The 11366-nt window shown below is 45.3% G+C and overlaps 1 protein-coding gene across 4 annotated transcripts in view; it reads right to left on the reverse strand.

Moving 5' to 3' along the window:
- MEF2A (myocyte enhancer factor 2A) overlaps positions 1-10450 on the reverse strand; it is an 80485-nt gene extending 70035 nt beyond the window's left edge. For 2 of the 4 annotated variants that reach the window (XM_027714742.2, XM_027714744.2), the window contains exon 1: positions 10214-10450. The gene's annotated coding sequence lies outside the window, so the exon portion shown is untranslated. The remainder of the gene's footprint in view (positions 1-10213) is intronic. The other 2 variants (XM_027714739.2, XM_027714741.2) reach the window with 1 other exon arrangement.
- Between the last annotated feature and the right edge of the window lie 916 nt (positions 10451-11366).

Raw genomic sequence — 11366 nt, forward strand, 5'->3', positions numbered from 1 at the left:
AAAAAGAAGACAAGACAATTTTAGGAAGTATCAAACCCAGACAATCAGTCTCAAGGAAGTACAAACATTAATGGTTGGACTCTTGAAAGGTGTGAGACCAGAAACACTGGTATGTTTGAAACAAGGAGTCTGAGGTAAGATGAGGAGGCTCACGCTCCCCCAAGCATAAGGGTTGAATAAAAAAGGAGCCAGACACACTAAAGCTACAAATACAAAAAACCACCTTAGCAAAGGAACTGAATTTTGTATCCTCATTCCACTTGAGTCTTGGCTGAAACAAAGCAGAAGCTGCTTTCTCTTTATTTGGCTGTTGTCAAATTCCTGAAGGAAAACATCTGTAAATCTCAGCACAGGTGAGTTGAAGGATTCATGTTCAAAATCCAGTTATAGCTGCAAAAACATTCTCACCTACTCCTTCCTTCCTCCCCAGGGGCCAAACACATCCCTGTGGGCCAATACCTGAAACCCAGGGCTGGGCTGGCTGTCCCCTCACTGTCCCAACAGATCAGACTATTTTAAGATAAGCTAATTATGCCACTGAAGAATCTTATAAGCCACTAAGATTAAGCAGAAGAGACCATGAAGAATTAAAGGCAGCAAAGTGCAGGTAAGACAGAAGCAAGAATTATGATCTCAGCTGTTCCAGATAAGAAGCCTGGAGGATTCCTCATCAGACTGCAACTCTGAATTTTAGCCTGTGCTTACTTTCTCCTGCTTTTAACACTTGTAACAAGCACAAAAGGAACTTCACATGAAAGGCTGTTGTTCCTTCCACCTTCAGAAAATTAGTCATTCAAGCCTTAGAAAAACAACACACCAAAATCTCTGTGGCTTGCTTGTAGGCATTATCTCCATGCAGGCAAGACAGACAGCTCCAGAAACCAACTCAGGTGTCTTAAAAGAAACAGATCTGAAGAAAAATCCTCAATTATGAGTTTGGTGCACAGAAAGTTTGCAAGAAGTTTATCAGATCATCTTCTCATTAACATTTCATTAAAGGGCTGCATGATGGAAAAGCAGGTAGAAACCTCTTTTGAGAACTAGTCAGTCTGTATCTTCAGGTATATTGTGTAAGAATTTTTTATTACAGAAGAATTCAGCCTTAAAAAAAAATATTTAAAAAAAAAAAAGCTCTTCCCCGACCTCCAGACTGAAACTACAAACTATGATGGTCCAGAGGGAAGGGAAAAGCAGAGGACAGGCAGCTGCAGTGACAACCCACTGAGCTTCCATTCTAGACCACAAGAATCTAATCCTTTGTACAAATGCTGCTGGACAGTCAATTCCCTGCAAAAATCCCCAAACCATCACTTAATTTTGCAAACAGCTTCCTGACCAGACACTTTGGGCAGGAGGAAATCCCAAATGCTCTACACAACCATCTTCCCATACACTTACAAACAGGCATCATCAAGATAAAGACACATTTATTTTGCTGAATGAATGAATCCCAGCCCAATATGACATTTAGATTAAAAAAAAATTAAAAACAAAGCAATTTAAAAAACTGGATGTAGAGTTTTAAATCATCCTACCTTTATTTTCATAAAATTAAATAAAAAAATAACAGTTTTCTGATGTAAGATTCGGGGATTATCAATGATGGCACTAAAATCTTGAAGACAGAACTGTCTATCCCCACAGCTTTCTAAACTTCCTTTTCTATTAAAATGAGGTTTATGTGACCACAGTCTATTCTCCCTCATTAAAAGCTTCTGATTAAATTGGCCAGTTTCAACCAGCTGCCACAACAAATGTATCAATTATTTTTGAGATTTTATAAAAGTGCTGCAGAATTTTTGCCCTGGCAATTGCAGAGCCCCCAGGGCAAAGCAGTGCCCTGCAGTGACCAGAGAGGCAGCAGGTACCTGCACTCAGCCCACCCACAGCTGGCACAACATTTAAGATACTTCCAGAACTGAAGGGAAATACACTGCATAGATGGGATACTCTGAAAGATCAGGGAATAACAGTAGAGTTGGGGAAAAAAAAGCAAGTGGAATTTCTGTAAGTTCTACTATCTGCAAAACTACTATTATTGTTCAGACTATTTTTAAATTTACTTCCACCATTTCTCCAAGCCATATTTTAATATCCTAAATAAAAAGGGCTTTAGTACACAGAATAAAAATTTTCATATACACCCTGTCTTTGTTCTTCCCTCTTCCCCCTACGATGCTTCACTTGCTCCTCAGCAACTGAGCCATGGAGCTGGAATCCTTTCATCTCCTGCAATCGCACTGGTTCTGCTGCCTGGAGCCGGTGTTAACAGGACAGTCCACAGATCCCTTCGTGACTCCCATCTCCCCCGAGACAAAAATTAGACGGTGAAAAGGGGAAAAAATAAAAGGCACCAAAGCCCAGAATCACCCGTGAGTAACACCGGGTTGGCCGCAGCCTCGGCTTGCTGGGCAGTGTTTCCTCGGTGCTGCGGCAGGACCCGGGGGTTCCGCTCATCCCAAAGCCCCAGAAGCCCCCGAGCGCTGCGCGGGCCCCGCGGGATCGGCAGAGGGATCGGCAGAGGGATCGGCAGAGGGATCGGCAGAGGGATCGGCAGAGGGATCGGCAGAGGGATCGGCAGAGGGATCGGCAGAGGGATCGGCAGAGGGATCGGCAGAGGGAGCTGCAGGGGCTGCACGGGGGACCTGGGGCTGGAGCGCAACCTCCTCGCACGGGGCGAGCCCTTCCCGCAGCTCTGAACAAGAGCAGCGTTTTACTCGGGTCTCTCAGCACCGGAACATTTGGATCCCCTCTCCCATCGCCGTTTCCGAAGGGAATGACTCTCATTTCCTGTAGGCTCTGGCGCAGGTTTGACACGAGCACCTTGTGCTCGCACACTGCTTGTAAATCCGGGAGTACCTGACAACAACAGGGCGCAGGACTAATCCCAGGGCATCCTCCAAAGGGAACCATAAAAACAAGCACGTCAGCACCGGGCTTAACTTGCCAGGCCAGGAGTCCAACTCCTCGGCAAACACAGACGCGGAACCTACAAATGGAGGAGGAAGGGACGGCGACCCACGGAACTGGAGACGCTTCCTATCGAGGGCAAAGGATCCGCAGGAAGATTTACAGCAAAGCAGCTTGTGGGATAACGGGGGATATCAGGTTACAGTCATCCTGCCGCCAATTCAAGGCTCCGGGGTGGATAAGCCCAAGAAAAAAATTCAACCAGGAGTCACCAGGAGCATCAGAATGCCAGGACACAAACGGGAGTTGAAATTCCCAGCTGTCCCATAACCCTGCTTCACCTCCTGGACAAACCATTCGTCTTTTAAGGTACTTTCCTCCTATTTTGCATAAAGCATCTAAACGACTCCAGTATTCAGGAACATTAATCACTTATGTTTTAAAATCCAGAACTGGCAATCATTTGACCACCACATCTTCCTAGTTCCTTGAAGATGCTGCATTAGCAATGATAAACAGAAACACTGACCATGAGCTTTTTCTTTTAAGGAAAAAGAAAATCATTTAACAATTATCTTATGATTGTTGTTTCTGCCCTCCCTTCCACTTTTAGCTCTTATTAAGACCATTACAAAGCCTGGGAGTCTTCTTGACTTTCCCTGTCCTTCTCTGAGAACAAGTGATAAAACAAAAGAGGTTTTAAATTTCAGTTAATTCAATTGATAATTTCCCATTTCTTTTTGACAGTTAGCTTTCATATTTGTGACAAAGAAAACAACAAGCACCTACTTAAAACTCAGTATTATTCTGTGATATCCAACAAAGCCATTCTATGCTCTACACACGCCTTGGGAATTGTTAATAACTGCAATTTCTGAACATACACCCATATTTCATATCCCAAATATTCAGTGAATTCCTACCTGTCTACTGATCTCTCTTCAGCCATCCATAGTTTTGTCTCCTTCCCATGAAGGAGGAGTTCTAATTTAATGGACACCATTAATATTTTTACCGCTGCCACTTATTTCATAGTCGAGCCCAGCAGCTCTCAAATCAAAGACCTTCACACACATTTCTGACAAAAAGTTAAGACCCCACCATTTGGGATGTTATGAACAAAGATAAGGAGAACGAGAGGACAAAACGTAACAAAACCCAACAACACACAAACCACAAAAACCCCAACACTTCAAAAGAAACACAGGAGGATATTAAGGAAGTTCCTCAGAGGAAATCCTCCTTCTCCACTCAAAAGTTTCAAATCCCAAAAGCCAACTATCCAAGTAAATATGTGTATTATTAAACTCAGACTAACAAACACAATTTGACAGCCTGTAGGCTCAAAAATTCCAGCAGAAAGTGCTTTCCCTTTTTGTAGGCATCAGGTAAAACAAGGTATTTCGTGCCCTACCTTTGACTTTCCCCTCTTTTACCCTGAAAGCAAGGGGATTCTGAGCATAAATTTAAGACACCTGAACTATAATTAAAACCTCATATCATTACACAATAATTTTAACAGCTTCAAGGAAAAATAAAAATTCTGAAAAATTTAGCTTATACCCTCAGTGCCTGACAGGATAATACAAGCAAAATGATGATGGACCATCCCATTTTCTCAGATACTCTCAGAAGGCTCATTGCTTTGAACGCTCACACTGGAAAAAGCAACATTTTTTAATTGCCCTATACACCAACTTCAGAGCTGTTCTTGTCAGCTCACAGCCTTTCAAACAGGATGCACTCAGTCATATCAGGAAGAGGCAGTTGCTGTGAAAGAATGATACCAAAAACAAGATGTCCCTAACGCTGATAACCTCACCCAATGTTCCTGAGCTCTACCAGACAAGCTTTTCACAATAAGACAGTCAATTGAATACAATTCAAAACATCTGGAGAAGGATGTGCTTAAAAACGCTGTCACTTTTTTTGGTATCTGAGGGGAAAAAAAACTTCAATTCCTTCTCAGCTCTTGACTCAAGCATTGCAGATTTTGGGTGATACAGGGGGTGAAGTCACATCATCCTGACACCTTCCAATGGTTTCTCTAATGGACACTGCCAAGACAAGGCTGTTCTGCCCTTTGTGACCCCTCACCTTTAGTGTGTCTCTGAGCCTCTGAAGGTTCAACCACTCACTTGCTCTTCTCTTACAACTGTTTGTAACTCTTCCATATCATCAGATACACTAAAATACTCCCCTCTGAATTCTCTCGACTCTCCGTGCCAGTGTGTTCAGGAAAGAGATGTTCCACAGCACAGCTCAGTGACAGATGTGCTTACACAACTACAGAGCTCAAAGTCTAATAATTGAACCCCCTTGACCTTCCCAGCACTGTCAGTGATCACAGAACATGAGGAGATCATGTGGGTTGGCCCAGCACCCAACACCCACAGCAACCACAGCCTGCAAGTGTCACTGCAGGTAACAGTGACACACCTGCTTTACATATTCTCACAGGTCAGCTTTCAAACAATAAAAGTAACATTAGTCCAGCCCATGAAATCCTAAATTACAGTGTCAGATGCAATCTGATTTTCAAATGAAACTGAGTTTCAAAAACACTCAAAGGGGTTTGAAGTAAATGGAAAAAAAAAAAAATCCTTCTTCCCCTCTGTTATCATCATAAAATTATCAGGAGCACAAACCCATCCATTCTAACCCCCCTCTGAGGTGATCTCTGGCCACAACACATTTTTCTCTGAGTCAATTAGCTCTTGATTAGGGAAAAAAGTAAAAGATGCTTTGTCATCAATGCCTGGTGCACAGGCACTTAAAGCAGGCACCTTTCCACAACTCTGCTTGGCTGATAATTCCCAACACTTGCTTTTTATCTTACTATACTTAAAATAGGAATGCAACCACACTGAGTAACTCCTGGTGAAATCACAATGCATTTTTAAGTCTCCAGGTTGGCCCACAAGGACTTTGGCAGAATTCAAAAGCTCTCCAGGGACAGAGACAAATATAAGTGGGAGACCTACCTAATTAAGCATCACTAACATTTTGAATATAAAGTAGTTAATTCCCTGAAAAATAATTCAATTAATCACACTCTTATTAAGAAGGATGTATTTTCTTCTCATCATAGAGGCATGTTGTACTGCTACAACACTCAGGGAACAAAAAGCAGTGTTCTCCATGGAAAAGGCTCTATATGCCCCTGCATCAAAATTTTAAGAAAAGACTGCTCATAAAATTTAGCCTGATTCTAATAAAATTCCTGTCTAATTCTTCATTGCAGCCTCAGATTAAAGATAAAAGGAAAAAGATAGACAGATACACATACACACCATATATATAATTTAAAATATTCCAACTCAGTGACTGTCCTGGAGGGGCAGGAGGGAAATCTCAGGAACAGAGTTGTCTTGCAAGATATTAATTCCTCTTTAGTGTCAAATGGAAATGAGAGTATAGAGCACGGGGGTTTATGTCCCTAAAGAAAAAGTTATACATTAAATATAAAGAAATCTAGAAAAACTCTTGCAGAACCATCAAACAGAAGTCAAAAAAATGCACTGATAAAAAAAAAATTAGTCCCTTAATATGTAAGAAAAATCCCTTCCTTTCCACTCCCTCAGCAGTAACTTGAAAGATCAAGTGTTAAAATAAGAATGCACCATATGAGGGGGGTGGTCAGAGGTAGAAAGATAGATCAGATACTTATTTTCATATAAAAAAAGCCAAATACATTATTGCAGGCTACAAACTCGTTCTTTATTAGCTGGTGCCCTACCACAGAACACTTGCTGGGGGGGAGGGTAACTGTCATGTTCCACAGCTCAAGGCTGGGTTTAACTCTTAGTAAACTTACTATTTTGTCTCGTTAGGATTTTGTTTTGTTACACTGGACACTGTATCATGACCTAAAATGTATTTTGATCAGCTGTTAAAAAAAAACTCCTGAGGTTTTTTACTGGAAGGTCAACAAAACTGACTTGGGAGGGAAAAAGCAAAAGAAGGTCTTCCTGTCATGTTACAACTTCCTAAGACACCCAAAATACCTCCCAAACATCCAGGGGAAGAGCCAGAGCTGTGTTTAGTTATTTCAGACCTGACTGCCCCTTTCAAGTCTTTACTCATTTCACTGAGAGGAGAAAGAGTTAAACAGATCCCACATTTGCACCACCTCAGTGACACAGGGACAAGCCCATTCAGGTAATTATGGCATCCGGGGCACAGCCAAGCACACAGGAAAAAGGGAATGGTGCATTTATTTTCCCTGGTTACTCCACCTGAGCTGAAGGAATCAAATCTGAACTCAAGACAACGGGCACCAAATTCACCCATACAGCCACACACAGAGATTTTGATTTTGTTCTATTCCATCAACTGAAGAACACATTATCAGCCATGTGAAATAATGCCTTCCCAACACAAGAAACATGAAATTCGAGGTGATTTGTGCATTAAGAAGTTCCTCAGCACATACTCTGCCACATGATGTTCCAATTAATTCCAAGTAAGATTTGCTTCAATGAGAAGGAAAAGCAGCTCCTGGTGCTTTGCACACATTCCCAGGCTGCTGTCATGGCTGAATAGGCCCAAAGCCCGAATTTTACACAGAGTATTTAATCCTGCAGCCTTTAAAAACAAAAATTAGGAATTTGGTGAGGTGAATAAAATGTGCTAATGTTAATTTTCAGGAAAAAAATTTTTTTAACTTAAATAAAAACCACAGAGCTCTCTTCTCAAGCAAGGCACAAGTTATTACTAATTCGAAATATTTCTTATTTCGGAAGAACACTTGAGTTCCCGAACTAATACAGATCTGCATGTTGCACAGTGTTATACCACACTGCTTTACTGCTGTTGGAGAATTAATCAGCTGTGTTTTGTTCCAGCCCAGGCAGCACAGCCCTGCTCACACACCAGTGGTGCCTCCAGGCTCCCCGGAGCAGCACCAGGGCCCGGCACACGCGGAATGACATCAACAAGTTCTCTGCGAAACTTGGCCAACGCTCTAAAATAAACCCAGAAAATCCTTGCTGCCCACATTAACCAGTTTAAGGTAAACCACACACACTAAAGCTCAGAGAAGGCTTCTAAGTAAGATGAGTCTTCTGCCATAATAACCTGGTTTATCCTCCAGAATTATTTCAGGTTTCAATTCGGCCACGTCCTTCTCATCGTTCTGGTCCAACGTGACTCAATTCTAAAGATGAATTTATCTAAAATTCAACATTCACTTATTTCTCCATCTGTGGTTTCAAAGAGAAAGAAACTCATAAGACAGGACTTTAAATCCATAATCTGTTCTATGCAAAGCATTCCATGGGCCCCATCAGTCACAGAGGGGAGCAGTGACCACAGGGGTTTGAAGACACACTTGAAAATGGAGCAGAACAAGCTAAAGGCTCATTTATTCCCACTATAACCTGTAAATGCCTGCTCACAAATAAATCACAGGAATGCTGGAACATTAAAACTGGTTTAGATGAGCTGCACAGGCACAGAGGGGGCTCCATGTGCACCAGAGCTGTGCTGTCCCTGTCACTGAAGGGTTCTCCTCCCTTCCCGATGATCCTCCTCTGCTGCTGGACCACCACAGCTACAGATTTAGAGAAGAATTGTGGAGGAGAAAAGTAACTGCCCAGGGCACTGGGTTCTTTTCCCTCCGAAATTCCAGACTGAATGCCCTCAATCCAGAAGGGCTTCTCTCCAGCTGCCCAGCTCCATTATAATCCCTTAACATCAAGACAGTTTGTTCCATTCCCTCGTTTTTGTTTTGCTGGCTTAACGAGTACAGAATTTTAAAATACCATTTAATAATTATACCCTTTAGTGAACAAAAGTGCCAACATTATATCCTTTATTGCAATTCCTCTCAATTATGTAACTAAAAGACATGTCATTTTGCACATATTCTAACACCTCAATAAAAAAAAAATAGTTTAAAAGAGGAACCTCACACTTCTCCCCCAAATGCAAATCACTTGTTAGACAGGAGGAAAAAACCCCAAATATTACATTCTTACGTGTAAAAGGTAGAGACAAACATTTTAAATAATTTTAAAGACAGAACAGATGGTAGGAATGTTGCTCTGACACCTTTTGCACAGGTTGTTCAAATACTAGATAGCAGTTAGAGGACAGCAGAAATACCTCACTAAATGCAGACAAGTAATTCCTAAAAATGGGGGAAAAAATCTTGTATAAGGAACAATTATGTATAGACAGTTAACACAGTTAAGCTTAAAAGCTTATAGCCTTCCTTATGCTACATAAAAATTTCCCAGACTGTGAAGAAGGTTTAAAACACATACCATCTACATCACCAATTCCACACCAAACCACTTTTTTTCCTTACTACTGTTTACAAATTATTCCTTTTTGTCGCTCCTTTGTATTTCCTAGAAGCCCTTTTCCTTCAGTGGTCAGAATAAATTTACTGTTTGTATGATTACGGCACAAAGTGTTTGACACTAAGCAGTAAAAAAATTTAAGAAGAGCCTTTCTGGGTTATCTTTTTTCCGCTATAGAACTCCAGTTTCTCAACTCTGGAATTAATCACCTGTCAAACAAGGCGCTACGGTCAGTTTTCCTAAGCAATTCCACTCAGCATCTCAATAGCAGGTAAAAATCTATTGCAAAAGAGAGCTCCGTAAACTTGACGAAATTACTGTGTTTCCAGCCAGAAACGGAACAGCCCCTTTCCCTCACGACTTCAGCCGCTGGACACAAACCCCTCCCGCCGCACCTCCAGCCTCGTCCCCCCGCACACAACACCCCGCGCTCGGTTCGCGCACACCGGGAGCGGTTCCCTCTCCCTCCTCCCATTCCCAGCGCACCTTCCTGCGGCGCCCAACTCCCGAGCCATTCCCGGCTGCCCCTGCCCGACCCCCGGCCGCTGCCGCCGCCGCATTCCAGGGACGGGCTCCCGGGGAGGCTTTTCCTGCGGGTTCGCCGTTCGCCTTCCCCCCCGCACAAAGCGTCCCTTCCCCGCGCCCCCGGGCCGCCACCCCGCCCTCCCCTCACGGCCCCCGGGCAGCGCCGCCGGCCCGGCCCGGCCATGTCCATCCCCTCCCTAAGGAAGTTCTGGGGAGGCCGCGGGAACTCGCCCACCTCGAAGCCCCCGGGGCGCCTCCGCCGCGCTCCCTCAGCGCGGGATGGGGGCGGCGGGGGGACCCTCCCTGCTTTGCTTCCCTTCCCTTCGCTTTGCTTCCCCCCCACCCTCAGCCGCCCCTCGGCCGCTGCCCCGACCCAGCGCGGCCCCCGGGTGAGGGGACACGCCCCGCTGTGCCCCCGGGGCCGGGGCACGGGGCAGGAGGGGCGCAGGGCCCCGGGACCCCCCGCTCACCGCGCTGCCCGCCCGCTCCGCTCCCGCCGCGGCTCCTCCGGAGACACTGACACCGGCGCACGGATACCCACAGCGCTATTTTTGGGAAACAAGGCCCGGCCGCGGCCGGAACTACTTCCTCTGTCACTGTCACACACTCGCTCCCTCAATATTCCTCCGCGCGCTTCTCCGCGCGGCGCCGCAGGCGCTCGGCGGGGCCGGGCCGGGGCGGGTCGGGGCGGGAGCGCCGGGAATGGCGGGGAGGGGCGCGGTGGCCCCGCGGCAGGGCAGGCACGGCCGCGCTCAGCGCAGGCGGCACCGCGGGATTATTTGGCGGGGCAGGGGAGCGGCCGGGCCTACATTCCTGCCCCCGGCCGGCCCCTGAGTGACAGCGCACACAGCCAATGACAGCGCGCACACGGGACAGCCCGCCAACCACGGAGCAGTTGGTGGGCGGGGCGCAGCGAAACGTGGAGGATTGGAGTGACAGCAGAGTACCCAATCAGAAAGGCGGCGAGGAAAGCGGAGGCCAATCAAAGCAGAGAGGGGGCGGGCTCGCCGCGAAGGCAGCGCCCCGCCTCCCCGAGCTGGGCGGCCGCGCGTGCGCAGAGCGCTGCGCCGGGTGCGCCGGCGGTGACGCAGCGGGCCGGGCCCGCCCCGAGCGGCGCGTGCGCAACGCGAGGCCTGGGGGGCCAAAGCGGGGCTGGGGGTAATTAAAACAACGCTCATTAAGTGGTCCCGCTTTGGGTCAACTAAAATAACCCCCATTAAGTGCTCCCGCATCGTCCTGCAAGCCCCGGTCCTCAGGCTTTAGCGGGAAACTACAGCAGTTACCCCGGTGAACAGCCCAGCTGCCCCTGGCACCCTCAGAAACCACCACCTCCCATATGTATACATATGTACATATATATATACGCACTATACAGTATCTATATAAATATATAAATACTGTATAGTGTGTGTATATACTGTATATATATACACACTATTAAGAATATATATACATATATATATATACACCATATATAATATGTAAACTACATAAATATATATACTATATTACACATATATATACACGATTTTATAGATATAATTATACAGTTGGTTAGGGTGTGGTGCCAATAACACCAAGGCTGTGGGTTTGATCCCTGTATGGGCCATTCACTTCAGAGCT

The sequence above is a fragment of the Pipra filicauda genome, unplaced genomic scaffold (genome assembly GCF_003945595.2).
Source record: "Pipra filicauda isolate LSUMZ 115617 unplaced genomic scaffold, ASM394559v2 scaffold70_size2993248_pilon, whole genome shotgun sequence".
NCBI lineage: Eukaryota > Metazoa > Chordata > Aves > Passeriformes > Pipridae > Pipra > Pipra filicauda.